At 47.0% G+C, this 15,517-nt stretch overlaps 1 protein-coding gene across 8 annotated transcripts in view; it reads right to left on the reverse strand.

Moving 5' to 3' along the window:
* Positions 1–15,253, reverse strand: part of LOC144124442 (glycoprotein-N-acetylgalactosamine 3-beta-galactosyltransferase 1-like) — a 611,040-nt gene extending 595,787 nt beyond the window's left edge. For all 8 annotated transcript variants that reach the window (XM_077657099.1, XM_077657095.1, XM_077657094.1 and 5 more), the window contains exon 1: positions 14,933–15,253. The gene's annotated coding sequence lies outside the window, so the exon portion shown is untranslated. The remainder of the gene's footprint in view (positions 1–14,932) is intronic.
* Positions 15,254–15,517: the final 264 nt, after the last annotated feature.

The following is a 15,517-nucleotide window of genomic DNA, read 5'->3' on the forward strand; positions in this document are numbered from 1 at the left end:
AATTTTGAAGTCATGAATGTCACAGCATTCAGAGGACATTTGCTTTTGAGACCCCACTTCTGACACCAGTGTGATGACCCCCATAATGCGCAGGTCCACACGGGACGGAGAGGCAAAGAGACACCGTATGGCTCAGTTTAAACAAACAGGTATATTCAATAATTACACATGGTTAAGGTTATACATCAGAGGCTGGGGCGTCCGAGCTTACGTGCCGACGACTTCATGGGGGCGATGGAGTGGCTCCGGAGTTGGGCTCGAGCGGTTGCTGGCAGAAGCTGCACGCCGTCGGGCTTCGGCACTGAAGGCTCTCTTGGCGAACGATGTCGTCCTCAGCGTGTATGCAGTAGAATTTCAATAGTCGTCCGTTTCTTCGAGGATGGTTCACAAACCCTTCCTCTAGTGTCGTTCGGCTTGGAAGATGAACAGGAGGCGAGCTTGTAGATGATGACAGCAGAGCATAATTTTACAACATACATATACAGAGAGTTAAACTGGAAAAAGCAGAACTGAATTTACAAAAGAACAAACTTTGCACTACTTTACTCATCGACCGGGCAGGTTAGTGCCTAAGTAGCATCACATTTCATGCTAAGCATGGAGCCCCAGCTCAGACTGGACTGCATCCGTTTACATGTGCTTTTAAGCACTTGATTAACAAAGGACTAAGGGCGGTCATTTCCAGTGGCCCGCCCAAAGCATCAATTCTCCAATCCAAAATAACATGCGAGATGGGGACCACCCCTTTGGGTTGGGCTTAGCCGATTGTGCAGAAAATGGAGTAAAATTGCGGCTATTCGCCGATGACTTGGTAATTTATACAAGTGTACAAGGAATCGAGGACCAGCTTAGACTAAATACTACTCTAAGCAATATAGCCCGCTGGTGTGACATGTGGGGAATGGAAATTAATCTTAAGAAAACACAGTATATGACCATAACTCATAGAAAGTCGATCTTTAGGTTCAATTATACATTAATGGGCAACGATTTAATACAAACTGACACAGTATAATATTTAGGCATAACCTTTACAAGCGCGTTAAAATGGAATACCCATATCGATAATACATGCACGAAGGCCTTCCGAACACTAGGTTTCTTGCGAAGAAAATTAACTGCAGCACCATCCTATGTGAAACTAACAGCATATAAAACCTTAGTAAGGCCAATTCTTGAGTATGGTAGCATAGTGTGGAACCCGCACCAGAAAGGACTCTCACAGAAATTAGAAAGCATCCAAAATAAAGCGTTGCGATTTATATACCATAAGTATTCTCGACACGAAAGCGTAAGTGCTCTTAGAAGCCAGGCAGCACTGCCTACCCTTGTTTGTCGGCGTCGTGTGGCTGTCATGAAATTCCTTTTTATGCTATGTAATAACAACATTAATATAGATAAGCGAGATTACGTGCAACCACCACACCGACACTCCAATAGAACCGGTCATAATAGACACATCAGGCAGTATCCGACACAATGCGACACGTTTAGGTATTCATATTTCCCATGGGCAATTGAAATCTGGAATACATTGCCAAAGGAAATTGTAGAAACAGATTCTGTGGATAGCTTTGTTGCAAAATTGGAGTCATATTTTGGCTGTTCATGAAAGTATTTGAATGCGTAGTTCCAAGATATTGCGTTGGTTGAGTGATTGGACACTAGTGCACGTGTGATTTCATTTTAAATGTAAATATTGCAATGTGCTGAATAGTGGTGTTTTATAGATCCGCTATAACTACAAGAATATTATATGACAAATATTACAATTGTTTTGAGTACTTTGTTCCCTGATTCATGTGAAACAAAAGAAACTGTCTTGTATTGAATTCCAGTGCTGTTGTATGGCAGTTTTGTTTTTTGCTCTATCTATTTTTTGTTTTGTTTTTCTTTTTTCCTGCTTTTCCCATGCTCGTGTGTATATCTTACAATCCACTTCCTGTTTGGGCCTGTGTAAAGGCCTACAGTATTGTTAAATAAATAAATAAATAAATAAATAAACCCAGAGTCTGTTAACAATACAAACTAAATAAACAACAAAAACGCCACCACTCTCTCTCAAGTGAGAGTATACACAGGCTCTCTCTTCGGAGCTAATTCACTAGCGCCTGTCTTTCCACATTCTTGGCGAGTACTGCCTGTCCGCCATGACAGGTGTCCGTCGCGGCCCTTCTGGGAAGCTGTGGGTGCCTTCCCGGCGATAGCCCACGACAAAGGGGGGGGGGGGGGGAAAGAATGTCGTCTTCGCGGTATCGCATAGCGTCGGCTGTGGTACGGCGCGCTCTGGCCCGCTGACAGCTCCCTTGTCCTGGAATGTAACCGGAAATTGGGGAGGATAAAGCCTGTTTCCCCGGGGCGGCGGCGGGTCCGGTTTTTCTGGTCGTCACTCAAAGAGCATGGCTGGGTAATTGATGATGCCGCTGTCACGGGTCTCCGTCTACGCCGCGCCGTCGAACGTGGATCCTCGTAGCACACACGGAATGTCACACCGTCCTGTTTGTCTCCCTGCGTCCGTGTCTGTTCAGCGCTGTGTGAAGTTCATCGACGAACTGCGTGATGCTATCAGTATCATCGTGTTTCCCTATCCTGCCTTAGCTATATTCTTTTTAGGGGACTTTAACTTTGCTAATATTTCCTGGGAAAGTCCGTATCCAATCGCTTCTCCATTCTATGCCCAAAGTCAAGAGTTTTCTTGACCTCTGCTCATATCTTAAATTCACCATTGTCAAACAACCAATTAGCTGTACGTCACAGTCCGCTAGACCCAATACTGACGCCTCACCCAGAATTACTTTATTTTATTACCCATTTTGCAGGCATTAGTGACCACGATTTGCTTCACTTCGATCTAAAGATTTCTTTTCCACGCTCAACAGTAAAAGCTAAGCAGATTCGGGACTGCAGTAGAGCTAATTTTCACGCTATTGAAGAGAACCTTTGTCGATACTGGAACACGTAGGTATAAAATTTTGAACTGCGTTATGTACAGCAAAACTGGGATTTGTTTGCGGCGAAGGTTACTGAGCTCTGCAACACGTTCAGCGCTCGAGCCCCGTGGTTTAGTAAGATACTCGCCCGCATTTCTAACAAGAAAAATCGGCTCTTTCGTCTGGCTAAAGCTCGAAATACGCATGGTCGATGGAACGCCTACACTCCTCGGTTTCAAAAGAGTGGGCTGATGCAATCCTGGACGCCAAAGATCACTTCTTTAACAGCAGTTTGCCAAATGTGCTAGTATACACTCCCAAGAAGTTCTGGTCCACTGTAAGCATGGAGCAATTTGTCTTCACAATTATTCCGGAAAGCCTATTCCGCCATCCACTCGTGCTCTCAATACTGCATTATCGAATGCATTTTCGTCCGTGTCTGTGGAATATGTTCCGGATGAATTTCCAGATTTCAAGTGTTCTTCGATGTTCCCAGTGATCACTGAGCCTGGCGACATCGCAAAAGTAATTGATTCCTTGAAAATCTCACCTTCAGGGCCTGATAACATAAATTCAAAATTTCTAAAGCAAACAAACGTGTAGTCATCTATTTTTTGGAAAACATTTTTCAGCAGTCTCTTGAACGCGCTGAACTACCACTACAATGGAAGACCGGGAAGGTGGCTCCGTTTTACAAATCAGGTAACAGACACTCGCCTCTAAGCTACAGAACCATTTCATTAACAAGCATTCGTAGCAAAAAGTTAGAGCACGCGATGCATTCGCGTATTTACAACGTCTTGGCAGAGAACTCATTTTTCACACATGCGCTACATGGCTTCAGACGTTCATTTTCCTGTGAAACGCAGCTGCTGGTCTTTAGACATCGTTTGCATGCTGTTCTTGAAAAACTCTCCGATATCATTTTCTTTGACTTCTGCAAAGCATTTTATAAGGTTAACCATAAGCTACTAACGTTTAAGCTGCCTCTTTGCAATATAGACCATAAACTTATTTTTTGGATTGAGTGCTTTCTAGTAACCGCTACCAATACGTAACACTTCACAGCTACGATTCAAACCTAACTAAAGTAACATCTGGTGTCCCTCAAGGTTCTGTTTTAGGTCCGTTGCTTTTCCTCATATTTGTCAATGAGGTTCCTAAATATGTGACTTCCTCGATGTATCTTTACTGTGACGACTGCGTTGTTTATCGGGGAAGCTTGCAACGAAAATTACATGGAAACTTTACAATCGTACATGGACAACATTGCTAATTGGTGCAAAATATGGCAAATGGAGCTTAACACTAAAAAATGCAAGTTAATGCGTGTATCACGTCGCGGCATGCATCCCCCAAACTATCACCTGAATAACACTGCACTGGAAGCCATGTCATCGTATCGGTACTTAGGTCTACTGATAACCTTAACGTTATCGTGGCAACCGCACATTGATTCAATAATTTGCAACGCTAACCGCATGCTCGGGTATCTAAGTCAAAATTTCAGCAAGGCCTCAGTTTCATTAAAAATGCTCCTTTGTAAGACTATTGTACTATTCAAACTAGAATATGCCGCTTCCATATGGGACCCTAGCCAAGCTAACTTACGTCAGTCCCTTGAACTTGTCCAGAACAATACGGTTCGTTTCATTCTATCTGTCATCGCACATCAAGCGCAACAAGCGTGAAGAACAGCCTTTCATTACCCTGTTTGTCTAATTTCTTTCGTTTATGCCTTTCTTACAAAGCTCCTATTGTGATGGGTTTTATGGCCATAGGCAGCTAAGGCCACATTACGCTCTCTTACAACGCATGCCATCATTCAGCTTTAAGAAAGCAGCTCAATCTGGAACCCGCTTATCGCTCATCACGAGTTGACTACAGACACAAGGTTGGATAAATTTTTTGCAACACATAAGCATTCTTTTACTCATCTTTACCACGTGCATGCGGCGACTGGAACCACCTCGCGGCTGATATGGCATGCGTCAATTGTAATGTCATTCTCAGAAAAGCTTTATATGCTGTTATCTTTGTTGATGACGTGGCTTAAGTGTTGTAATGAATTTTTGTTTATGTTGCTCAAACGAAGTCATGGCGTTTTGATCGTGTTTGCAATTGTGCTATGTCATAAAAATGGTATGCTTAAGTAGTTGGTTTTGTATTTTGTTTCTCTTTTCCGTGCCTGTGTCCCCTTATGTTTTCGTACTTGAGAAAGAACCAATTGGAGCAGTCCGTTTTGTAATCTACATTTTTTCATTCTTAGGTCTTTGTTGCTAATATTGTCGTGGTATTAACGGTTTGTTATTGTTTACTCTAATGTTGTTGCAGTTTGGTTATTAACACTGTTTTTCGTAATGTCTTCTACACACCACTTGTTACTGTTCGACCAAGATGCCTCACAAATGTTCACAGCTGCAGCGGATATCTCCGAATATTAAATTTCTTTGCGGGTAAGTCATTTCGATCCCACTCCACTCTACAATGCTTCGGCGATTAAGGGTACTGTAAATAAATAAATAAATAATTGCTCGCCACTGATTGACCACCATATATGTGGCCAGTTTTCTCGACAACATTCCCACCAAAATTCATGCCGAACATCCGTACCAAAAAACATACCCTATGCTCCTTGGTTTCAGTGACTTTTTGCTTCCTTCCTGTATGCCATAACGAGCCACTCTTTTCCCTTCCCTGGCCTCCACAATAGCTATCGAGGGCCTCGAGTCCGGCAGTCTTCATGCCGAAGGTAGCATAAGTGGGCTCTTGCAAAGCTTCCACCCTCACCGTTGGACCGCGTTCCTACGCGGCAGTCGCGGTAATACATGACGTACTACGTCCGCCGTTATGGACGAGGGTGGCGCGGGTGAACACTCTCAAGGTTCGGTTACACTTCAGAGAAATACTCCCGATAGCAGAACATTAGACAGCCGTCACCGTCACTTAGAGCACCGTAGTGGCATCGAGAGGGGGGGGGGGGGGGCGCAGCACAGGAGAATATAGCACAGTGAGGTTAATGGTGACAGTGCGCTTGTTGAAGAGCACTAGAAATAGCTGAATGTGGCAGTTGTGAAATTCACAGCCTGCAATGAATAATTGTCTGAGAGCGCATTTGCTGTCGAAATAACTTCCCTATGGAGGCACCTCAAAGCGACAAGGTTGGTCTCAAAAACGGCAAGCACAGATCCGCATTAAACTTCGTGACACTCATCATCATCAACCAGGCTACACCCACTGCAGGGCAAAGCTCTCTTCCATATGTCTCCAATTAACCCTGTTTTTTGCCATCTGCGGCCACCGTATCCTAGCAGGCTTCCTAATCTCGTCCGCCCACCTAACCATCTGCCGCCCCCTGCTACGCTTGCCTTCTCTTGGAATCCACACTGCTACACTAGCGCTATATTGCCTTCGCATTATTGTTGTTGTTGTCCTCAAAAAGATAATGGCCTTCTTCTTACATGCCCGGCTCAAGCCTCTATATGCATCTTGATTTTGACTAGGATGTCATTAACCCATGTTTGGTCCCTTACCCAATCTCCTCTCTTCCTGTCTCTATTGTTTACGCCTATCGTTTTCCGTTGCACAGCTCGTTGCGGAACGGAAGCGGCAGAATGGATGAGGGAACAAACGCGGTTTAATGACATCCTAGTCGAAATCAAGAGGAAGAAATGGGCTTGGGCCGGGCATGCAATGCAAAGGCAACATAACCGCTGGTCCCTAAGGGTAATGGAGTGGATTCCAAGAGAAGGTAAGCGTAGCAGGTGGTGGCAGAAGGTTAGGTGGGCAGATGAGACTAAGACGTTTGCAGGCATAGGGTAAGCGCAGCTGCCAAAGGACAGGGTTAATGAAGATACATGAGAGAGGTCTTTGTCCTGCAATTGGTGTAGTCAGGCTGATGATGATGATGAGGTATTCTGAGGCCTGAATTTGGGAACAGTGGGGGATAAGAGTTAATGGATAATACCTAAATAATCTGCGATTCGCTGATGGCATTTCCTTGCTAAGTCACTTAGGAGATGAACTGCAAAGCACGATCAATGAGTTAGGCAGGCAGAGCAGGACGCTGGGTCTAAAAATTAGCATGCAGAAAACCAAAGTAATGTTCAACAGTCTAGCCAGGGAACAGCAGTTCGCAATTGGCAGCGAGGTGTTGGAAGTGGTAAAGGAATACCTCTACTTAGGGCAGGTAGTGACAGCTGATCCGGATCATGAGAGGGAAATACCTGGAAGGCTAAGAATGGGGTGGAGCGCATATGGCACGTTCACGCAAATCATGAATGGCAGTTTACCAATATCCCTCAAAAGAAAAGTGTACAACAGCTGTATCTTACCGTACTCACCTGTGGAACAGAGACGTGGAGGCTAATGAAAAGGGTTCAGCTTAAGTTAAGGACAACGAAGCGAGGCATGGAAAGAAAATAATAGTCGTGACGTTAAGAGACCGGAAGCGGACAGAGTGGAAATGTAGAAGCGTGGCTTGTTGGGCCAGTTGGTGCATAGTACCAGGTAGAGAAACCAGCGGAACAGGACGCGTACACAAGGAAAGCAAATCACTTTTCCGGTGATTCCTGTACCTGGTGCCGGGCAGAGTGGGTGATGGAACAAACGCGAGTTAATGACATCCTAGTCGAAATCAACTGGAAGAAATGGATTAATATTTTGGTGTTGGCTGTTTGGTGAATCATCATGGAAAGAGGCGGCGCAAACCAACACGGACGAAAGAGAGACACGAGATCAGCGCTGGTCCCGTGTTCTCACTTTCGTCCTTGTTGCACCTTCACTCTGGCGCTTTCCATGAGAAAGAAGTGGGCTTGGGCAGGACATGTAATGCGAAGGGAAGGTAACCACTGGTCCTTAAGGGTGACGGAGTGGATTCCGAGAGAAGGCAAGCGTAGCAGAGGGCAGCAGAAAGTTACGTGGGCGGATGAGATTAAGAAGTTTGCGGGCATACGGTGGCCGCAGCTAGCAAAGTACGGGGTTAATCGGAGAGACATGGGAGAGGCCTTTGCTTGCAGTGGGCGTAGTCAGGCTGATTATGATTAAAAAGGTAATATTAGTGCAATGTTCCAGAAGCAATCTGTCCTACAACTTTCCGGCCGTCGAAAGCCGATTCCAAGTCGGATGCCCTGGCTCTTGCATAGCACCTCGCCCTCGGCGTCGGGTGTGTGGATTGTGTGTAGTTCGTGTCGTCGGGACTTTTCTGGTTGGCGGGGTTCTGAAGCCCGATCGCGTCGTGGTCGACCTCGTGTTTGTGTGCGGCGTCGGCGTACCGGGTGCAGCGTCTTCGTGCGGCGTGGTCGGTGGAGGATCTTCGTCGTTTCGCTGGTGAGCAACCTCACCTCCAAAGGTTGCTTTCTTTAGTTTCCCCCGAGGGGGCTGGGGGACCTTCCGCGAATAGCCGCTGCGCAGCTGCGGCCCGGCCACGCAAAGCGTGGTGTGGGCGGTGATGGTGAGCGGGACAGACGGCTCGATGACACGTGATCCTCTCGGCGCAGATGGTCGTCGACCTCCCGGGGTCGTTGGCCGAGGTGGGGTCGTGGAGCACCAATTGAGTAGCCACGCAGGCCCATTCTTCTGTACGAGCAGTGCCGAAGAATATGGCTGGCCTCACCGCAATGGAAGCACAGCGGCCGGTTGTCGGAAGTCCTTCAGGCGTCGCATTTCCTGGGTCTTGAGCGTCGCTCGTAGGCTGGGAAGCGGGTTCAAGAAGGCGGCGTTCCGGAACAAGTGGTTCATGTCGGAGAGGACGTGGGTGGTGTCGTTGGAGCTAAGGAGTGCAAACTGCAGCGGCGAAGGTCATGACCTGGGGTTCCGTGGCCGTCGAAGGTGCTAAGTGCTTGTTGCACTTCTTCCCGCACCACATCCATGACAGTCGCTGCTTGCGTCTGTGGCAGCAGTCGTCGTAGCTATAATAATAATAATAATTGGTTTTTGGGGGGAAGGAAATGGCGCAGTATGTCTCGTATATCGTTGGACACCTGAACCGCGCCGTAAGGGAAGGGATAAAGGAGGGAGTGAAAGAGAAAAGGAGGAAATAGTTGCCGTAGTGGAGGGCTCCGGAATAATTTCGACCACCTGGGGATCTTTAACGTGCACTGACATCGCACAGCACACGGGCGCCTTAGCGTTCTGCCTCCATAAAAACGCAGCCGCCGTGGTCGGGTTCGAACCGGGAACCCGACCGCGGCGGCTGCGTTTTTATGGAGCCAAAATGCTAAGGCGGCGTGTGCTGTGCGATGTCAGTGCACGTTAAAGATCCCCAGGTAATCGAAATTATTCCGGAGCCCTCCACTACGGCACCTCGCGGACGATTTCGCGGACAACTTTCCGCAAGTCGTCGCTGGTACGGACGTCGAGGGTCTTTTCGATTGTGGCGGCTTCTTGCGTGAATTCCTCGACGGTCTTAGGCGGCTCTAGGACGAGGCCGGCTTTTTCTTGACGCCGCACATTAGAAACTGAACTTTCTTTTCCTCGGTCACCTCAGTATCGGTGCAACGAAAGAGGCGCTTCAGTTCTTTGACTTAACCGAGGACGGTCTCGTTCGGAAGCTGGGTTCTGAGTCGCTCGGCTCTTTCCTTCCTCATGACGCTCTTGAATGCCTTCAACAGTTCCCTCTTGAATAGGCCGCATGCCACCAGGTAAAACTCGTGGTTCTCATACCATTACGTGCTGAGCCCTCCTGTGAAAGAAATGATGTCCCATTGTTGTCACCTGATACTAACTGCTGAACAATGCCAAGAGCTAGAATCAGCACAGCCATTCTTCGGAGTTTGCGGATGGGGAGCCATGGAATGTTGGCGGCATCCGCGGCTCCTGCAGGATAATCGCGGTCGACGTTTGTGGCGAGGTCATGATGGACGTTGCGGTGTCTTTTTTCTGTCGGGTGTGGTTCGGCAGGGTCCCGAACTCAGGTTGCACTCCGTGGAGATATCGGCTGGCTCGGTGAACTGGTGATTCGCCCTCCGGTTCGAAGCGCACAGGACTGGCATCACGACTTACATATATACATATACATACAAGTTTTATTCTCCACAAAGAAGTGGAAGGAGGCGGAGGGAAAAGCCGTACATTTGCGGCTTGAAAAATCCTCCGCCCCCTTACAGTGCATACAGCAGCAGAGCGGGACAATAGACAGTCACATTTTTTTTGTTGCAAAGAGGCAAAAAAAAATAAAATAAACAGCACTATATCGCATCACAAAATAAAGTAAGCCTAAATAAGAGTTTCAATAGAACACTGGGTTTGGACTCCTGGAAAAACATTTTTTGTTTTTGAAAAGTAAACAATGCAATGTAATTGACCATAAAGATAGACCTGTGCGTTCATTCACAAAAAAGAGTATGAGTAGCAAAATATTTGTACATATTGGGAAGAGACATATTGGATACATCAGCGCCTTCTTTTTCTGTAGCATTCAGTAATCGCGGAAGGTTATACCGGAGTGTTTGTTGTCCATAGGCAGTACGACATTTTGGAACTTTCCATCGTTCTGGAGTTCTGGTGCTGTAGATGGGATAATTGGGTTTTAGTTCTGCCATTTCAGTAAAAACTGTACTCTCTCGTTGGGCACTTAAACGGTACTGCCTGCATAATTTGTATTCGTAAATATTTCTTACTTTCAATAAATTAAGCGAAGCAAAGATATCTGAAGAAGGCGCTGTGTATTCAACGTTTTCAATTATTCGTACTATTTTTTTCTGTAGCCTTTCAAACTTCAACAGATTAGTTTTTGTTGATGTTCCCCAGACTAAATGAGAGTAGTTTAGGTGGGAAACAAAGAGAGCGTTATAGACCATTAGTTTAACTTTTTTTGGAAGAGTATAGCGGTTGCGATTTAAAATTCCAGTTATGCAGCTCAGTTTGCTGATTAGACTGTTTACATGATCATTCCATTGTAAAGTTGAAGTAAAATATACCCCTAACACCTTGACAGTATCTACCACATCAATGGCTGCGGATCTAAACATTACGGTTCCTTGTAACGAAATTTGTTTACTTTTTGGTCGAAAAATTACCACCTTTGTTTTGTTTGCGTTAAGTTTTAATTGATTGCTGGAAATCCACGAGTCCAATTTGCGCAGAAAAATATTTGCTTTAGTAATTCCTTCAGCTTCAGAACGTGATGGCACCAAAGCACTCGTGTCGTCGGCATATATAACGAACTTGGTATCTGAGCAGATGTGTACAATATCGTTAATGTACAAATTAAATAGGACAGGGCCTAAAATGCTACCCTGTGGGACTCCTGAAATTATTTTTTTTCTGTGAGAAATGAAACCATTTATGTCGACATATTGAAATCTATTTGATAGATAACTTTGGAGCAGGGCCAAAACATGTCCCCGGATACCATAATGATGCAGTTTTTCAAAAAGGATAGTATGACTAATATAATCGAAAGCTTGGCTAAAATCAACAAAAATACCGATAACAATACATTTCTCTTCAAAATGTTTTAGAATATATTCCTTATGGTCCAACAGCGCCAGCTCTGTAGACCTGTTCCTTCTAAAGCCATATTGCGAAGTAGTTATTATATTATGCTTGTTGCAGAAGCGCGATATTCGATCTAGGATGAAGGGGGTGTCCGGCACATGGGCGGCATCCAGCAGCTCCACCAGATGTCACGTAGTGGTGATGGCAGTTCGGCGTACAGGAAGACAGTGAAAAGGGGCTTCCAAACGAAACACTTTGTTAGGCTGACTTACACGCCAACCGGACTGAATGACTCGGCGCAGCAGCAAGCGTGTGCGGCGCTCGTCGGACAGACTGCCCGCCATTCACAGCCAAGCACAAGCTGATAGCGATCTTTCGAGATACAGCGTGCAAAGTTACCGCAACAGTCCGGAACAACTTCAAATCGGCTCCGCCTGGATGCGATCAATCGAGATAAATCTGGTCGCGTGTTGCTTCACAAGCAAAGCAATAAAGCGGAGTGTCGGCACGCTTGAAGAATGAAATAATAGTACAAAGATTCGCGGCAATATAACCAACCCCTATATATGAACTTCATTGATAACGAGAAAGCATTTGACTCAATGGAAACCTCAGCAGTCACACAGGCATTGCGAAATCAGGGTGTAGAAGAGCTTTATGTCAAAATACTGGAAGATATACATAGCTGCCACCGTCCTGCATAAAGTTAGCAATAAGATTCGAATAAGGAAGGGTGTCAGGCAGCGAGACATAATCTCGCCAATGCTATTTACCGCCTTTTTATAGCAGGTGTTCCGAGGCCTGGATTGAGAACTGTCGGAGAATACCCAAGTAATTTGCAATTCGTGAAAGACATAAGAGCGCAAACTGGCAACACGGACGAGGAAGGGAACTGGACGAGCGCTACACTTTCAACACGGTTTATTCAGGGAAGAGCGTATATATAGCCTCTGACCTTATCCATGCTCTTAATCTCAATTTGACAAACATCTATCTTTCACAGATATGCCTCAAGAAACATCATTTCACTGTGCCGGATAATAACCGAGGTATCACTGATGCAATTGTCACCTCGTTTCTTGATATAAAAGGCTTCCACGAGATATGTAGACGATTACATGGTCTTGTTGGCAGATAGCGATTTTAGCTTTGACGAAGCAGTAGCTGATGTTTTAGGTACGTTTGGTCCAACCGCATGGGCCTCACCTTCACTCACGAACTGCCTAGCAGTAATAACCAATTACAGTTTTTAGACCTCACCCTAACCTTTCACCCTTCACATGTTTGCTGGCGATACTGTCCACGCGCCAAGAAAGATTTGTTGCCATTTCATTCAAACCATAATAAGACCGTTAAGAGGGCTATAGCTTCCCAGTGCCTAGCGTCCGCACTAAAGAAGTCCTGCCACCATGCCATGCACGCCAGCTTTGCATCTCAGGTGTCCAGGCTGCAGAAAGCAGGCTTCCCGGCTTCCCTGGTTCTCTCTGTGACGCAGACCTTGCTGAAAAAGCTGAAGGGCAGCAATGAAAACAACCGACCTCAAGACAAAAATCTGGCAAGGCCACAATTTGTACCTTAAGTACACCACCCCTCTCATAACCTCAAGAAGGTGACCAATAAGTACGGCGTCAACGTGGTATTTTCAGCGCCGCGAAAACTAGCCGGAATGTGCTCACGTATTGGGAGAAAGGAAATGCAAGAGTGCGCCATCAGACACCGAACGCCACTTGTTGGCTGCAAGAAAGGAGTGGTGTACGAGTTCCCGCTTACATGCGGGAAGGTGTACGTTGGACAGACCGGCCGGTGTCTTAATGAGCGCCTGCTTGAACACAAGAATTCATTGAATAAGAAAGGAGCCCATAATCCAGACCACTGCCAAGCATGCTCGAAAGAGAAACGTATAGTCTGCAAGCCCCGACTGCCTGAATGCAAAGTGCTACTGAAAAGCCGAGATAAGACCGAACGTGAGCTCGTGGAAGCCTTTTATATCAAGAAACGAGGTGACAATTCCATCAGTGATACCTCGGTTATTATCCGGCACAGTGAAATGATGTTTCTTGCGGCATATCTGTGAAAGGTAGATGTTTGTCAAATTGAGATTAAGAGCATGGATAAGGTCAGAGGCTATATATACGCTCTTCCCTGAATAAACCCTGTTGAAAGTGTAGCGCTCGTCCTGTTCCCTTCCTCGTCCGTGTTGCCAGTTTGCGCTTTTACGTCTTTCACGAATATGCAACAACAAGCCCAGTTGCAAGTACTTCTTAATTTGCAATTACCTGATGACATTGCCTTCTTAAGTCACCCAAGAGCATGATCAACGCATGATCAAAGCATGACCAACGAGCTATAGACAGGCGGAGCAGAACGGTGGGTCTAAAAACCAACATGCAGAAAACCAAAGTAATGCTCAAGAGTCTCGCACGGGAACAGCAGTTCACAATTGGTAGCGGGGCAAGGGAATACGTCTACCTAGGGACAGGTAGTGCTCGCAGATGGCTGAAACAGTGCAAGCCATCGGTGCTGTGCATTTTATTAAGTGAATGCACTCGTGCAAATGAGCCGTGCGTCTGGAGTTACATGAACACTGCTGTTGCGCAGCCCGCTGCTGGATTTTCTTTTTAAGTCCTTTTGTATTATTCAACGCGGCCAGGCGTGCTCGTCTGAAGTCACTTATAGCACTGTCGGTGACGGTGATTAAACTCGGTCCACAAATGACCTGTTTCTCCTTCCGCGTCAACAAAAAAGTAGTGTAGCATAATGCACTGGAAAGATTTTAGCGCCGGGATTTCTTTACTTCCGAGGCATTCCGGCCAACAGAAGAAGAAAAAAATCTTCATTGCTTTTCTCGCGTGAAGAAAATACAGCTAATGAAGACACCAAAAATTATAGTAAATAAGCATTGAGTACTTTTTCCTTAGCCAACATCATGGCCCTCCTCTGCTAGAACGCCAAACGTGTACTTTTTTTTTTATTCGAGAAGTTTGCCTCACCCTGCAGTAATGGATAAAAAGCCCTTTACAGCCATGTACGGGCCCGAGTCCGGCCCGGGCCCCCAACTTCAATGTCGGGCTCGGCCCAGGCCGGGCTAAAAAGAGCACATTTTCCGTTCCGAGCAGCGCTATATCTCATAGTACAAAACGGACACGGTTTCGTATGGCTTCTGCCCGCACAGCATCCATCTGGTGGCTCGGGCAATTCAAAGCACGCGCGCGGTAGCTTCGTCTCCTGTAAAAGTGCACTCGCCGAGGGGCATGCATGCCACTCGTGTTTCGCCCCGTGACGAGCGCTTCCCGTTGCGCGTGCCTCGACTGCCAACGGCGAGAATCCTAGCTCGTCGTGGCTCCCGCTTCGAGCGCAGCGGTCCCGACCCGGGATTTCACCCCTGGCGAGCGGCAGGTTTCACAGCAAAGCACTGCAGCTCCCGCTGTCTGCGCGAAAACAGCTGTCCGGATCTCGGGCATCCGTTCACAGCGAGTCCGCTCCTCATGCCGCCTACAGTAGGCGACGCCCCACACGCTTCGAAGGCGGCCAGGGGCGTCGGCGGAATGGCTGGGCACGCTTACCCGAACGTCCAGGGCGCCGATCGCAGTCTCCGCAGCAATCTCGGACGGCAGCCGCGCTTGCGGCTCTCCTAATCCATGCGCGCAGACCGTGGAGCGGGCCTCCCGGTGGAGGAAGGCACTGCACTAACCGGCATCGCGGCGAGTCTCATACGGCCGGCCAATCGCTTGTTCACATGGCATGTACGGCGATGTTACCACCTGATATAAGTACCTCGCTTGATACTCGTGATGGTTACATACGCCAACTCCGCAGCTTTCGAAAACGCTTCCATGCACACAACGGTTGGCAACACCAACGGCACCAAAGGCGCACTCCTCGCTTCCTACACAAGCGGAGATGCGCGCACGTGCTGCCACCTAGGATGCGAAAGCAAAACTAGGCCGGACGGGTACCGCTGATCTCTACTAGGGGGCACGATGGCCTGCGATAAACTGGTCTGGTCTAGAGGCTGGTCTAGAGGCTGGGAGCAACGTGGCTGGGAGCTGCAGCGACTACGTCCGAAGCTAAGTGTTTTTGGTATTTACACTTTATACATGCTGTCGGGCGGTAGTTTTAAACCGAGTTAAGGGTAGGGAGGCCAGCGG

Source organism: Amblyomma americanum, chromosome 3 (assembly GCF_052857255.1).
Source record: "Amblyomma americanum isolate KBUSLIRL-KWMA chromosome 3, ASM5285725v1, whole genome shotgun sequence".
Classification (NCBI taxonomy): Eukaryota; Metazoa; Arthropoda; class Arachnida; order Ixodida; family Ixodidae; genus Amblyomma; species Amblyomma americanum.